The sequence below is a fragment of the Pleurodeles waltl genome, chromosome 4_1, assembly GCF_031143425.1.
Source record: "Pleurodeles waltl isolate 20211129_DDA chromosome 4_1, aPleWal1.hap1.20221129, whole genome shotgun sequence".
NCBI lineage: Eukaryota > Metazoa > Chordata > Amphibia > Caudata > Salamandridae > Pleurodeles > Pleurodeles waltl.
The window spans coordinates 55,044,829-55,060,354 of NC_090442.1; the positions used below are offsets into that span (position 1 = coordinate 55,044,829).

The 15,526-nt window shown below is 52.6% G+C and overlaps 10 non-coding genes across 10 annotated transcripts; 9 read left to right on the forward strand and 1 right to left on the reverse strand.

The window, feature by feature from the left end:
- Positions 1–3,712: 3,712 nt before the first annotated feature.
- TRNAN-GUU (transfer RNA asparagine (anticodon GUU)) lies at positions 3,713–3,786 on the forward strand. The gene has a single exon. It is a non-coding gene; the product is annotated as a tRNA-Asn (tRNA).
- Positions 3,787–4,039: 253 nt separating this feature from the next.
- Positions 4,040–4,111, forward strand: TRNAW-CCA (transfer RNA tryptophan (anticodon CCA)). Its single transcript has one exon. It is a non-coding gene; the product is annotated as a tRNA-Trp (tRNA).
- Positions 4,112–5,956: 1,845 nt separating this feature from the next.
- On the forward strand, positions 5,957–6,030 carry TRNAN-AUU (transfer RNA asparagine (anticodon AUU)). The gene has a single exon. It is a non-coding gene; the product is annotated as a tRNA-Asn (tRNA).
- A 253-nt stretch (positions 6,031–6,283) lies between these two features.
- TRNAW-CCA (transfer RNA tryptophan (anticodon CCA)) lies at positions 6,284–6,355 on the forward strand. Its single transcript has one exon. It is a non-coding gene; the product is annotated as a tRNA-Trp (tRNA).
- A 4,419-nt stretch (positions 6,356–10,774) lies between these two features.
- On the forward strand, positions 10,775–10,846 carry TRNAW-CCA (transfer RNA tryptophan (anticodon CCA)). The gene has a single exon. It is a non-coding gene; the product is annotated as a tRNA-Trp (tRNA).
- A 1,845-nt stretch (positions 10,847–12,691) lies between these two features.
- On the forward strand, positions 12,692–12,765 carry TRNAN-GUU (transfer RNA asparagine (anticodon GUU)). The gene has a single exon. It is a non-coding gene; the product is annotated as a tRNA-Asn (tRNA).
- A 253-nt stretch (positions 12,766–13,018) lies between these two features.
- On the forward strand, positions 13,019–13,090 carry TRNAW-CCA (transfer RNA tryptophan (anticodon CCA)). The gene has a single exon. It is a non-coding gene; the product is annotated as a tRNA-Trp (tRNA).
- Positions 13,091–14,938: 1,848 nt separating this feature from the next.
- TRNAN-GUU (transfer RNA asparagine (anticodon GUU)) lies at positions 14,939–15,012 on the forward strand. The gene has a single exon. It is a non-coding gene; the product is annotated as a tRNA-Asn (tRNA).
- Positions 15,013–15,265: 253 nt separating this feature from the next.
- TRNAW-CCA (transfer RNA tryptophan (anticodon CCA)) lies at positions 15,266–15,337 on the forward strand. The gene has a single exon. It is a non-coding gene; the product is annotated as a tRNA-Trp (tRNA).
- Positions 15,338–15,408: 71 nt separating this feature from the next.
- Positions 15,409–15,479, reverse strand: TRNAG-GCC (transfer RNA glycine (anticodon GCC)). Its single transcript has one exon. It is a non-coding gene; the product is annotated as a tRNA-Gly (tRNA).
- Between the last annotated feature and the right edge of the window lie 47 nt (positions 15,480–15,526).

Below are 15,526 nucleotides of genomic sequence, written 5' to 3' on the forward strand. Positions count from 1 at the left end.
CTGGCTGCTCCCGGGAGAAGTGGCTGACAGAAAGCACCCTCCAGACCACCAGCAATCTTGTGTTTCACAACATGCCACTGTCACTGGACTTTCCTTCTGGGAAAGCCTAGTCACTGACCTGGCCAGATTCCCTGTCCTCCCCAAAATCCTGGGGAGAAACGGGCAGAGTTCTGCGCCCTGCGCCCTCTTTCGCGTCCCTAACGTGCTCCCAACGCGCCCTACAGCCCTGGTCGGGCACAGCCCTGGTCGGGCTCATACCACTGGGGCCTCTGCCGAGGAAGAGCCCCGGAAGCCTAGGGCCAGGCCTATTGCACAGGCATCTTAGACCAGGCCATTCCGGGATTGCTGTGTTTCTTGTCCTGCCCTTCAACACTCCTGGGAGGGCTTTCCCTGAGAACCCTCATGTCTCTGCCCTCCCAGGAGGCTGTGGTTCTATGCAAAATAGGGGGTGCACCACGGGCCGTCCCCTTTCCTCTCTCTCGCCAATATCTTTCACCAAAACTGAGCCCTGCAGGTAAATGTATCTATCTGGCTGAGGGGCCAGGGAGGGCCTTTGCCTGCAGTCTTACAAGCCAGAGTGCAGAGAAGGCAGCAGCTCTGGGACCGGGACTCTGCTCAAAGACATATCTAACATGCCACAGTGGAGCTGAGATGGGCAAGACACGTGTCTCACAGGCTGGCAGCACACCAAGACAGTGGCAGGAAACTATGCTAACAAGGAAAGAGAAAAGTCACGTGTCTCGTGGCCTTCCCACCATTAGACAGTAGTCTGCGCAAGAAAACATCCAACAGTGACAGGACAACCAAGCAAATGACAAACGCTGTGCTGAATAAAGTCATCTTACATGACATTTCGTACAAAGGCCCAGATCATGGGGATGATCGCGCAGCAGAAGCAGCAAGTATCAGAGCCACCGAACCTGGGGTGAGTTACACGAGGAGAAAGGGCGACATGGGGACAGGGGCTATGGGCTCAGGGAACAGCTACCACAATGCAACCTCGGGTGTGGGGATGCCACTCATTGCGGGTACTGCCCTGGGATTTCCTTTTAGAAAGAATCGCTGGTTAAAGTGTAGTGCACAAAAAACCCAACTCCTCGATTACACTATTAGATAACATCCTTTAACTGCCCCACCCACCCTGTGAGAGTCTCACCCACTTCCCGCCTGCTCCCTCTAGTCTGAGAGTTGTATCTCCACAAAAAACACACAGTGGGGCTCAATGAGCTGCTCATGTCTGACATGGACACCTAAGCAGTGCTGGATTCACAACCTGAAAGCCTGCAAAGGAAAGTGTGCCCGGCAGAAGATAAGCTGCCTGGCAACTCAGAACCTTCTTCTAAGAGAAGTAAGACATGTCACAATGGAGTCTAAGCCTACCTGTCTTATGCCAGGACCTTAGAGGTGCAGGCAGGAGCACAAAGGTAAAAACATATATTGAGTCCCAACACGCTCACTGCGGTGGTTGGTCTCTGTGGCGCAATCGGTTAGCGCGTTCGGCTGTTTACCGAAAGGTTGGTGGTTCAAGCCCACCCAGGGACGTATGCTTTTGCCTACATCAAGTCCTGAATTAAAACACAGCTGTCTGGCTTTGCTCTTAGAGCTCTCGCTTTGCCTGCGTGACATGCTCTATCTCAACATTTCTATCTTCTCTCATCTCTTCACCTCTAGTCATTTCCACCAATAGGACTGGAAACGGGCCACCAAGCCTTCTACTTTAACCACAGGCGTACTGAGGGCCAATAAAAGCCACAGAAGCATTTCTTGATCCGGGGCTGAGAACTGCATGCACAGGGACCTCGTGGCGAAACGGTAGCGCGTCTGACTCCAGATCAGAAGGTTGCGTGTTCAAATCACGTCGGGGTCACTCTTTGACACTTTTTTCCCCACCAAGTCTATATCTCTGACTTCTAAAGCAAAGCCAAAAGAAGGGCGCTTTGCAATGGCCGGGAATCGAACCCGGGCCTCCCGCGTGGCAGGCGAGAATTCTACCACTGAACCACCAATGCTTCACTTACATAGGCTGAGCAGAGAGCCCTGCCGTAGACAGTAGTGATGAGGCCCATGCATTCGCATGGGACACCTATGAACAAAGTTTGCATGGCAAGCCTTGGACTGCCAAACGTTCACATGCTGATGGCAGGAATCAGATGCAGGAGACTGAAACTATGAATGTTTCTGCTTTTGCTAAGGACAGTGGTTTGGGGCCAGTGTTGTGCTTGACAGAGCACGACATCAGCCTGCTCTCTGGCTGCTCCCGGGAGAAGTGGCTGACAGAAAGCACCCTCCAGACCACCAGCAATCTTGTGTTTCACAACATGCCACTGTCACTGGACTTTCCTTCTGGGAAAGCCTAGTCACTGACCTGGCCAGATTCCCTGTCCTCCCCAAAATCCTGGGGAGAAACGGGCAGAGTTCTGCGCCCTGCGCCCTCTTTCGCGTCCCTAACGCGCTCCCAACGCGCCCTACAGCCCTGGTCGGGCACAGCCCTGGTCGGGCTCATACCACTGGGGCCTCTGCCGAGGAAGAGCCCCGGAAGCCTAGGGCCAGGCCTATTGCACAGGCATCTTAGACCAGGCCATTCCGGGATTGCTGTGTTTCACGTCCTGCCCTTCAACACTCCTGGGAGGGCTTTCCCTGAGAACCCTCATGTCTCTGCCCTCCCAGGAGGCTGTGGTTCTATGCAAAATAGGGGGTGCACCACGGGCCGTCCCCTTTCCTCTCTCTCGCCAATATCTTTCACCAAAGCTGAGCCCTGCAGGTAAATGTATCTATCTGGCTGAGGGGCCAGGGAGGGCCTTTGCCTGCAGTCTTACAAGCCAGAGTGCAGAGAAGGCAGCAGCTCTGGGACCGGGACTCTGCTCAAAGACATATCTAACATGCCACAGTGGAGCTGAGATGGGCAAGACACGTGTCTCACAGGCAGGCAGCACACCAAGACAGTGGCAGGAAACTATGCTAACAAGGAAAGAGAAAAGTCACGTGTCTCGTGGCCTTCCCACCATTAGACAATAGTCTGCGCAAGAAAACATCCAACAGTGACAGGACAACCAAGCAAATGACAAACGCTGTGCTGAATAAAGTCATCTTACATGACATTTCGTACAAAGGCCCAGATCATGGGGATGATCGCGCAGAAGCAGCAAGTATCAGAGCCACCGAACGTGAGGTGAGTTACACGAGGAGAAAGGGCGACATGGGGACAGGGGCTAGGGGCTCAGGGAACAGCTACCACAATGCAACCTCGGGTGTGGGGATGCCACTCATTGCGGGTACTGCCCTGGGATTTCCTTTTAGAAAGAATCGCTGGTTAAAGTGTAGTGCACAAAAAACCCAACTCCTCGATTACACTATTAGATAACATCCTTTAACTGCCCCACCCACCCTGTGTGAGTCTCACCCACTTCCCGCCTGCTCCCTCTAGTCTGAGAGTTGTATCTCCACAAAAAACACACAGTGGGGCTCAATGAGCTGCTCATGTCTGACATGGACACCTAAGCAGTGCTGGATTCACAACCTGAAAGCCTGCAAAGGAAAGTGTGCCCGGCAGAAGATAAGCTGCCTGGCAACTCAGAACCTTCTTCTAAGAGAAGTAAGACATGTCACAATGGAGTCTAAGCCTACCTGTCTTATGCCAGGACCTTAGAGCTGCAGGCAGGAGCACAAAGGTAAAAACATATATTGAGTCCCAACACGCTCACTGCGGTGGTTGGTCTCTGTGGCGCAATCGGTTAGCGCGTTCGGCTGTTAACCGAAAGGTTGGTGGTTCAAGCCCACCCAGGGACGTATGCTTTTGCCTACATCAAGTCCTGAATTAAAACACAGCTGTCTGGCTTTGCTCTTAGAGCTCTCGCTTTGCCTGCGTGACATGCTCTATCTCAACATTTCTATCTTCTCTCATCTCTTCACCTCTAGTCATTTCCACCAATAGGACTGGAAACGGGACACCAAGCCTTCTACTTTAACCACAGGCGTACTGAGGGCCAATAAAAGGCACAGAAGCATTTCTTGATCCGGGGCTGAGAACTGCATGCACAGGGACCTCGTGGCGCAACGGTAGCGCGTCTGACTCCAGATCAGAAGGTTGCGTGTTCAAATCACGTCGGGGTCACTCTTTGACATTTTTTTCCCCACCAAGTCTATATCTCTGACTTCTAAAGCAAAGCCAAAAGAAGGGCGCTGTGCATTGGCCGGGAATCGAACCCAGGCCTCCCGCGTGGCAGGCAAGAATTCTACCACTGAACCATCAATGCTTCACTTACATAGGCTGAGCAGAGAGCCCTGCCGTAGACAGTAGTGATGAGGCCCATGCATTCGCATGGGACACCTATAAACAAAGTTTGCATGGCAAGCCTTGGACTGCCAAACGTTCACATGCTGATGGCAGGAATCAGATGCAGGAGACTGAAACTATGAATGTTTCTGCTTTTGCTAAGGACAGTGGTTTGGGGCCAGTGTTGTGCTTGACAGAGCACGACATCAGCCTGCTCTCTGGCTGCTCCCGGGAGAAGTGGCTGACAGAAAGCACCCTCCAGACCACCAGCAATCTTGTGTTTCACAACATGCCACTGTCACTGGACTTTCCTTCTGGGAAAGCCTAGTCACTGACCTGGCCAGATTCCCTGTCCTCCCCAAAATCCTGGGGAGAAACGGGCAGAGTTCTGCGCCCTGTGCCCTCTTTTGCGTCCCTAACGCGCTCCCAACGCGCCCTACAGCCCTGGTCGGGCACAGCCCTGGTCGGGCTCATACCACTGGGGCCTCTGCCGAGGAAGAGCCCCGGAAGCCTAGGGCCAGGCCTATTGCACAGGCATCTTAGACCAGGCCATTCCGGGATTGCTGTGTTTCACGTCCTGCCCTTCAACACTCCTGGGAGGACTTTCCCTGAGAACCCTCATGTCTCTGCCCTCCCAGGAGGCTGTGGTTCTATGCAAAATAGGGGGTGCACCACGGGCCGTCCCCTTTCCTCTCTCTCGCCAATATCTTTCACCAAAGCTGAGCCCTGCAGGTAAATGTATCTATCTGGCTAAGGGGCCAGGGAGGGCCTTTGCCTGCAGTCTTACAAGCCAGAGTGCAGAGAAGGCAGCAGCTCTGGGACCGGGACTCTGCTCAAAGACATATCTAACATGCCACAGTGGAGCTGAGATGGGCAATACACGTGTCTCACAGGCAGGCAGCACAACAAGACAGTGGCAGGAAACTATGCTAACAAGGAAAGAGAAAAGTCATGTGTCTCGTGGCCTTCCCACCATTAGACAGTAGTCTGCGCAAGAAAACATCCAACAGTGACGAGACAACCAAGCAAATGACAAACGCCGTGCTGAATAAAGTCATCTTACATGACATTTCGTATAAAGGCCCAGATCATGGGGATGATCGCGCAGAAGCAGCAAGTATCAGAGCCACCGAACCTGAGGTGAGTTACACGAGGAGAAAGGGCGACATGGGGACAGGGGCTAGGGGCTCAGGGAACAGCTACCACAATGCAACCTCGGGTGTGGGGATGCCACTCATTGCGGGTACTGCCCTGGGATTTCCTTTTAGAAAGAATCGCTGGTTAAAGTGTAGTGCACAAAAAACCCAACTCCTCGATTACACTATTAGATAACATCCTTTAACTGCCCCACCCACCCTGTGTGAGTCTCACCCACTTCCCGCCTGCTCCCTCTAGTCTGAGAGTTGTATCTCCACAAAAAACACACAGTGGGGCTCAATGAGCTGCTCATGTCTGACATGGACACCTAAGCAGTGCTGGATTCACAACCTGAAAGCCTGCAAAGGAAAGTGTGCCCGGCAGAAGATAAGCTGCCTGGCAACTCAGAACCTTCTTCTAAGAGAAGTAAGACATGTCACAATGGAGTCTAAGCCTACCTGTCTTATGCCAGGACCTTAGAGCTGCAGGCAGGAGCACAAAGGTAAAAACATATATTGAGTCCCAACACGCTCATTGTGGTGGTTGGTCTCTGTGGCGCAATCGGTTAGCACGTTCGGCTATTAACCGAAAGGTTGGTGGTTCAAGCCCACCCAGGGATGTATGCTTTTGCCTACATCAAGTCCTGAATTAAAACACAGCTGTCTGGCTTTGCTCTTAGAGCTCTCGCTTTGCCTGCGTGACATGCTCTATCTCAACATTTCTATCTTCTCTCATCTCTTCACCTCTAGTCATTTCCACCAATAGGACTGGAAATGGGCCACCAAGCCTTCTACTTTAACCACAGGCGTACTGAGGGCCAATAAAAGGCACAGAAGCATTTCTTGATCCGGGGCTGAAAACTGCATGCACAGGGACCTCGTGGCGCAACGGTAGCGCGTCTGACTCCAGATCAGAAGGTTACGTGTTCAAATCACGTCGGGGTCACTCTTTGACATTTTTTTCCCCACTAAGTCTAAATCTCTGACTTCTAAAGCAAAGCCAAAAGAAGGGCGCTTTGCATTGGCCGGGAATCGAACCCAGGCCTCCCGCATGGCAGGCGAGAATTCTACCACTGAACCACCAATGCTTCACTTATATAGGCTGAGCAGAGAGCCCTGCCGTAGACAGTAGTGATGAGGCCCATGCATTCGCATGGGACACCTATGAACAAAGTTTGCATGGCAAGCCTTGGACTGCCAAACGTTCACATGCTGATGGCAGGAATCAGATGCAGGAGACTGAAACTATGAATGTTTCTGCTTTTGCTAAGGACAGTGGTTTGGGGCCAGTGTTGTGCTTGACAGAGCACGACATCAGCCTGCTCTCTGGCTGCTCCCGGGAGAAGTGGCTGACAGAAAGCACCCTCCAGACCACCAGCAATCTTGTGTTTCACAACATGCCACTGTCACTGGACTTTCCTTCTGGGAAAGCCTAGTCACTGACCTGGCCAGATTCCCTGTCCTCCCCAAAATCCTGGGGAGAAACGGGCAGAGTTCTGCGCCCTGCGCCCTCTTTTGCGTCCCTAACGCGCTCCCAACGCGCCCTACAGCCCTGGTCGGGCACAGCCCTGGTCGGGCTCATACCACTGGGGCCTCTGCCGAGGAAGAGCCCCGGAAGCCTAGGGCCAGGCCTATTGCACAAGCATCTTAGACCAGGCCATTCCGGGATTGCTGTGTTTCACGTCCTGCCCTTCAACACTCCTGGGAGGGCTTTCCCTGAGAACCCTCATGTCTCTGCCCTCCCAGGAGGCTGTGGTTCTATGCAAAATAGGGGGTGCACCACGGGCCGTCCCCTTTCCTCTCTCTCGCCAATATCTTTCACCAAAGCTGAGCCCTGCAGGTAAATGTATCTATCTGGCTGAGGGGCCAGGGAGGGCCTTTGCCTGCAGTCTTACAAGCCAGAGTGCAGAGAAGGCAGCAGCTCTGGGACCGGGACTCTGCTCAAAGACATATCTAACATGCCACAGTGGAGCTGAGATGGGCAAGACACGTGTCTCACAGGCTGGCAGCACACCAAGACAGTGGCAGGAAACTATGCTAACAAGGAAAGAGAAAAGTCACGTGTCTCGTGGCCTTCCCACCATTAGACAGTAGTCTGCGCAAGAAAACATCTAACAGTGACAGGACAACCAAGCAAATGACAAACGCCGTGCTGAATAAAGTCATCTTACATGACATTTCGTACAAAGGCCCAGATCATGGGGATGATCGCGCAGAAGCAGCAAGTATCAGAGCCACCGAACCTGAGGTGAGTTACACGAGGAGAAAGGGCGACATGGGGACAGGGGCTAGGGGCTCAGGGAACAGCTACCACAATGCAACCTCGGGTGTGGGGATGCCACTCATTGCGGGTACTGCCCTGGGATTTCCTTTTAGAAAGAATCGCTGGTTAAAGTGTAGTGCACAAAAAACCCAACTCCTCGATTACACTATTAGATAACATCCTTTAACTGCCCCACCCACCCTGTGTGAGTCTCACCCACTTCCCGCCTGCTCCCTCTAGTCTGAGAGTTGTATCTCCACAAAAAACACACAGTGGGGCTCAATGAGCTGCTCATGTCTGACATGGACACCTAAGCAGTGCTGGATTCACAACCTGAAAGCCTGCAAAGGAAAGTGTGCCCAGCAGAAGATAAGCTGCCTGGCAACTCAGAACCTTCTTCTAAGAGAAGTAAGACATGTCACAATGGAGTCTAAGCCTACCTGTCTTATGCCAGGACCTTAGAGCTGCAGGCAGGAGCACAAAGGTAAAAACATATATTGAGTCCCAACACGCTTACTGCGGTGGTTGGTCTCTGTGGCGCAATCGGTTGGCGCGTTCGGCTGTTAACCGAAAGGTTGGTGGTTCAAGCCCACCCAGGGACGTATGCTTTTGCCTACATCAAGTCCTGAATTAAAACACAGCTGTCTGGCTTTGCTCTTAGAGCTCTCGCTTTGCCTGCGTGACATGCTCTATCTCAACATTTCTATCTTCTCTCATCTCTTCACCTCTAGTCATTTCCACCAATAGGACTGGAAACGGGCCACCAAGCCTTCTACTTTAACCACAGGCGTACTGAGGGCCAATAAAAGGCACAGAAGCATTTCTTGATCCGGGGCTGAGAACTGCATGCACAGGGACCTCGTGGCGAAACGGTAGCGCGTCTGACTCCAGATCAGAAGGTTGCGTGTTCAAATCACGTCGGGGTCACTCTTTGACATTTTTTTCCCCACCAAGTCTATATCTCTGACTTCTAAAGCAAAGCCAAAAGAAGGGCGCTTTGCATTGGCCGGGAATCAAACCCGGGCCTCCCGCGTGGCAGGCGAGAATTCTACCACTGAACCACCAATGCTTCACTTACATAAGCTGAGCAGAGAGCCCTGCCGTAGACAGTAGTGATGAGGCCCATGCATTCGCATGGGACACCTATGAACAAAGTTTGCATGGCAAGCCTTGGACTGCCAAACGTTCACATGCTGATGGCAGGAATCAGATGCAGGAGACTGAAACTATGAATGTTTCTGCTTTTGCTAAGGACAGTGGTTTGGGGCCAGTGTTGTGCTTGACAGAGCACGACATCAGCCTGCTCTCTGGCTGCTCCCGGGAGAAGTGGCTGACAGAAAGCACCCTCCAGACCACCAGCAATCTTGTGTTTCACAACATGCCACTGTCACTGGACTTTCCTTCTGGGAAAGCCTAGTCACTGACCTGGCCAGATTCCCTGTCCTCCCCAAAATCCTGGGGAGAAACGGGCAGAGTTCTGCGCCCTGCGCCCTCTTTCGCGTCCCTAATGCGCTCCCAACGCGCCCTACAGCCCTGGTCGGGCACAGCCCTGGTCGGGCTCATACCACTGGGGCCTCTGCCGAGGAAGAGCCCCGGAAGCCTAGGGCCAGGCCTATTGCACAGGCATCTTAGACCAGGCCATTCCGGGATTGCTGTGTTTCACGTCCTGCCCTTCAACACTCCTGGGAGGGCTTTCCCTGAGAACCCTCATGTCTCTGCCCTCCCAGGAGGCTGTGGTTCTATGCAAAATAGGGGGTGCACCACGGGCCGTCCCCTTTCCTCTCTCTCGCCAATATCTTTCACCAAAACTGAGCCCTGCAGGTAAATGTATCTATCTGGCTGAGGGGCCAGGGAGGGCCTTTGCCTGCAGTCTTACAAGCCAGAGTGCAGAGAAGGCAGCAGCTCTGGGACCGGGACTCTGCTCAAAGACATATCTAACATGCCACAGTGGAGCTGAGATGGGCAAGACACGTGTCTCACAGGCTGGCAGCACACCAAGACAGTGGCAGGAAACTATGCTAACAAGGAAAGAGAAAAGTCACGTGTCTCGTGGCCTTCCCACCATTAGACAGTAGTCTGCGCAAGAAAACATCCAACAGTGACAGGACAACCAAGCAAATGACAAACGCCGTGCTGAATAAAGTCATCTTACATGACATTTCGTACAAAGGCCCAGATCATGGGGATGATCGCGCAGCAGAAGCAGCAAGTATCAGAGCCACCGAACCTGGGGTGAGTTACACGAGGAGAAAGGGCGACATGGGGACAGGGGCTATGGGCTCAGGGAACAGCTACCACAATGCAACCTCGGGTGTGGGGATGCCACTCATTGCGGGTACTGCCCTGGGATTTCCTTTTAGAAAGAATCGTTGGTTAAAGTGTAGTGCACAAAAAACCCAACTCCTCGATTACACTATTAGATAACATCCTTTAACTGCCCCACCCACCCTCTGTGAGTCTCACCCACTTCCCGCCTGCTCCCTCTAGTCTGAGAGTTGTATCTCCACAAAAAACACACAGTGGGGCTCAATGAGCTGCTCATGTCTGACATGGACACCTAAGCAGTGCTGGATTCACAACCTGAAAGCCTGCAAAGGAAAGTGTGCCCGGCAGAAGATAAGCTGCCTGGCAACTCAGAACCTTCTTCTAAGAGAAGTAAGACATGTCACAATGGAGTCTAAGCCTACCTGTCTTATGCCAGGACCTTAGAGCTGCAGGCAGGAGCACAAAGGTAAAAACATATATTGAGTCCCAACACGCTCACTGCGGTGGTTGGTCTCTGTGGGGCAATCGGTTAGCAGATTCAGCTGTTAACCGAAAGGTTGGTGGTTCAAGCCCACCCAGGGACGTATGCTTTTGCCTACATCAAGTCCTGAATTAAAACACAGCTGTCTGGCTTTGCTCTTAGAGCTCTCGCTTTGCCTGCGTGACATGCTCTATCTCAACATTTCTATCTTCTCTCATCTCTTCACCTCTAGTCATTTCCACCAATAGGACTGGAAACGGGCCACCAAGCCTTCTACTTTAACCACAGGCGTACTGAGGGCCAATAAAAGGCACAGAAGCATTTCTTGATCCGGGGCTGAGAACTGCATGCACAGGGACCTCGTGGCGCAACGGTAGCGCGTCTGACTCCAGATCAGAAGGTTGCGTGTTCAAATCACGTCGGGGTCACTCTTTGACATTTTTTTGCCCACCAAGTCTATATCTCTGACTTCTAAAGCAAGTCCAAAAGAAGGGCGCTTTGCATTGGCCGGGAATCGAACCCGGGCCTTCCGCGTGGCAGGCGAGAATTCTACCACTGAACCACCAATGCTTCACTTACATAGGCTGAGCAGAGAGCCCTGCCGTAGACAGTAGTGATGAGGCCCATGCATTCGCATGGGACACCTATGAACAAAGTTTGCATGGCAAGCCTTGGACTGCCAAACGTTCACATGCTGATGGCAGGAATCAGATGCAGGAGACTGAAACTATGAATGTTTCTGCTTTTGCTAAGGACAGTGGTTTGGGGCCAGTGTTGTGCTTGACAGAGCACGACATCAGCCTGCTCTCTGGCTGCTCCCGGGAGAAGTGGCTGACAGAAAGCACCCTCCAGACCACCAGCAATCTTGTGTTTCACAACATGCCACTGTCACTGGACTTTCCTTCTGGGAAAGCCTAGTCACTGACCTGGCCAGATTCCCTGTCCTCCCCAAAATCCTGGGGAGAAACGGGCAGAGTTCTGCGCCCTGCTCCCTCTTTCGCGTCCCTAACGCGCTCCCAGTGCGCCCTACAGCCCTGGTCGGGCACAGCCCTGGTCGGGCTCATACCACTGGGGCCTCTGCCGAGGAAGAGCCCCGGAAGCTCAGGGCCAGGCCTATTGCACAGGCATCTTAGACCAGGCCATTCCGGGATTGCTGTGTTTCACGTCCTGCCCTTCAACACTCCTGGGAGGGCTTTCCCTGAGAACCCTCATGTCTCTCCCCTCCCAGGAGGATGTGGTTCTATGCAAAATAGGGGGTGCACCATGGGCCGTCCCCTTTCCTCTCTCTCGCCAATATCTTTCACCAAAGCTGAGCCCTGCAGGTAAATGTATCTATCTGGCTGAGGGGCCAGGGAGGGCCTTTGCCTGCAGTCTTACAAGCCAGAGTGCAGAGAAGGCAGCAGCTCTGGGACCGGGACTCTGCTCAAAGACATATCTAACATGCCACAGTGGAGCTGAGATGGGCAAGACACGTGTCTCACAGGCTGGCAGCACACCAAGACAGTGGCAGGAAACTATGCTAACAAGGAAAGAGAAAAGTCACGTGTCTCGTGGCCTTCCCACCATTAGACAGTAGTCTGCGCAAGAAAACATCCAACAGTGACAGGACAACCAAGCAAATGACAAACGCCGTGCTGAATAAAGTCATCTTACATGACATTTCGTACAAAGGCCCAGATCATGGGGATGATCGCGCAGAAGCAGCAAGTATCAGAGCCACCGAACCTGAGGTGAGTTACACGAGGAGAAAGGGCGACATGGGGACAGGGGCTAGGGACTCAGGGAACAGCTACCACAATGCAACCTCGGGTGTGGGGATGCCACTCATTGCGGGTACTGCCCTGGGATTTCCTTTTAGAAAGAATCGCTGGTTAAAGTGTAGTGCACAAAAAACCCAACTCCTCGATTACACTATTAGATAACATCCTTTAACTGCCCCACCCACCCTGTGTGAGTCTCACCCACTTCCCGCCTGCTCCCTCTAGTCTGAGAGTTGTATCTCCACAAAAAACACACAGTGGGGCTCAATGAGCTGCTCATGTCTGACATCGACACCTAAGCAGTGCTGGATTCACAACCTGAAAGCCTGCAAAGGAAAGTGTGCCCAGCAGAAGATAAGCTGCCTGGCAACTCAGAACCTTCTTCTAAGAGAAGTAAGACATGTCACAATGGAGTCTAAGCCTACCTGTCTTATGCCAGGACCTTAGAGCTGCAGGCAGGAGCACAAAGGTAAAAACATATATTGAGTCCCAACACGCTCACTGCGGTGGTTGGTCTCTGTGGCGCAATCGGTTAGCGCGTTCGGCTGTTAACCGAAAGGTTGGTGGTTCAAGCCCACCCAGGGACGTATGCTTTTGCCTACATCAAGTACTGAATTAAAACACAGTTGTCTGGCTTTGCTCTTAGAGCTCTCGCTTTGCCTGCGTGACATGCTCTATCTCAATATTTCTATCTTCTCTCATCTCTTCACCTCTAGTCATTTCCACCAATAGGACTGGAAACGGGCCACCAAGCCTCCTACTTTAACCACAGGCGTACTGAGGGCCAATAAAAGGCACAGAAGCATTTCTTGATCCGGGGCTGAGAACTGCATGCACAGGGACCTCGTGGCGCAACGGTAGCGCGTCTGACTCCAGATCAGAAGGTTGCGTGTTCAAATCACGTCGGGGTCACTCTTTGACATTTTTTTCCCCACCAAGTCTATATCTCTGACTTCTAAAGCAAAGCCAAAAGAAGGGCGCTTTGCATTGGCCGGGAATCGAACCCGGGCCTCCCGCATGGCAGGCGAGAATTCTACCACTGAACCACCAATGCTTCACTTGCATAGGCTGAGCAGAGAGCCCTGCCGTAGACAGTAGTGATGAGGCCCATGCATTCGCATGGGACACCTATGAACAAAGTTTGCATGGCAAGCCTTGGACTGCCAAACGTTCACATGCTGATGGCAGGAATCAGATGCAGGAGACTGAAACTATGAATGTTTCTGCTTTTGCTAAGGACAGTGGTTTGGGGCCAGTGTTGTGCTTGACAGAGCACGACATCAGCCTGCTCTCTGGCTGCTCCCGGGAGAAGTGGCTGACAGAAAGCACCCTCCAGACCACCAGCAATCTTGTGTTTCACAACATGCCACTGTCACTGGACTTTCCTTCTGGGAAAGCCTAGTCACTGACCTGGCCAGATTCCCTGTCCTCCCCAAAATCCTGGGGAGAAACGGGCAGAGTTCTGCGCCCTGCGCCCTCTTTCGCGTCCCTAACGAGCTCCCAACGCGCCCTACAGCCCTGGTCGGGCACAGCCCTGGTCGGGCTCATACCACTGGGGCCTCTGCCGAGGAAGAGCCCCGGAAGCCTAGGGCCAGGCCTATTGCACAGGCATCTTAGACCAGGCCATTCCGGGATTGCTGTGTTTCACGTCCTGCCCTTCAACACTCCTGGGAGGGCTTTCCCTGAGAACCCTCATGTCTCTGCCCTCCCAGGAGGCTGTGGTTCTATGCAAAATAGGGGGTGCACCACGGGCCGTCCCCTTTCCTCTCTCTCGCCAATATCTTTCACCAAAACTGAGCCCTGCAGGTAAATGTATCTATCTGGCTGAGGGGCCAGGGAGGGCCTTTGCCTGCAGTCTTACAAGCCAGAGTGCAGAGAAGGCAGCAGCTCTGGGACCGGGACTCTGCTCAAAGACATATCTAACATGCCACAGTGGAGCTGAGATGGGCAAGACACGTGTCTCACAGGCTGGCAGCACACCAAGACAGTGGCAGGAAACTATGCTAACAAGGAAAGAGAAAAGTCACGTGTCTCGTGGCCTTCCCACCATTAGACAGTAGTCTGCGCAAGAAAACATCCAACAGTGACAGGACAACCAAGCAAATGACAAACGCCGTGCTGAATAAAGTCATCTTACATGACATTTCGTACAAAGGCCCAGATCATGGGGATGATCGCGCAGCAGAAGCAGCAAGTATCAGAGCCACCGAACCTGGGGTGAGTTACACGAGGAGAAAGGGCGACATGGGGACAGGGGCTATGGGCTCAGGGAACAGCTACCACAATGCAACCTCGGATGTGGGGATGCCACTCATTGCGGGTACTGCCCTGGGATTTCCTTTTAGAAAGAATCGCTGGTTAAAGTGTAGTGCACAAAAAACCCAACTCCTCGATTACACTATTAGATAACATCCTTTAACTGCCCCACCCACCCTGTGTGAGTCTCACCCACTTCCCGCCTGCTCCCTCTAGCCTGAGAGTTGTATCTCCACAAAAAACGCACAGTGGGGCTCAATGAGCTGCTCATGTCTGACATGGACACCTAAGCAGTGCTGGATTCACAACCTGAAAGCCTGCAAAGGAAAGTGTGCCCGGCAGAAGATAAGCTGCCTGGCAACTCAGAACCTTCTTCTAAGAGAAGTAAGACATGTCACAATGGAGTCTAAGCCTACCTGTCTTATGCCAGGACCTTAGAGCTGCAGGCAGGAGCACAAAGGTAAAAACATATATTGAGTCCCAACACGCTCACTGTGGTGGTTGGTCTCTGTGGCGCAATCGGTTAGCGCGTTCGGCTGTTAACCGAAAGGTTGGTGGTTCAAGCCCACCCAGGGACGTATGCTTTTGCCTACATCAAGTCCTGAATTAAAACACAGCTGTCTGGCTTTGCTCTTAGAGCTCTCGCTTTGCCTGCGTGACATGCTCTATCTCAACATTTCTATCTTCTCTCATCTCTTCACCTCTAGTCATTTCCACCAATAGGACTGGAAACGGGCCACCAAGCCTTCTACTTTAACCACAGGCGTACTGAGGGCCAATAAAAGGCACAGAAGCATTTCTTGATCCGGGGCTGAGAACTGCATGCACAGGGACCTCGTGGCGCAACGGTAGCGCGTCTGACTCCAGATCAGAAGGTTGCGTGTTCAAATCACGTCGGGGTCACTCTTTGACATTTTTTTCCCCACCAAGTCTATATCTCTGACTTCTAAAGCAAAGCCAAAAGAAGGGCGCTTTGCATTGGCCGGGAATCGAACCCGGGCCTCCCGCGTGGCAGGCGAGAATTCTACCACTGAACCACCAATGCTTCACTTACATAGGCTGAGCAGAGAGCCCTGCCATAGACAGTAGTGA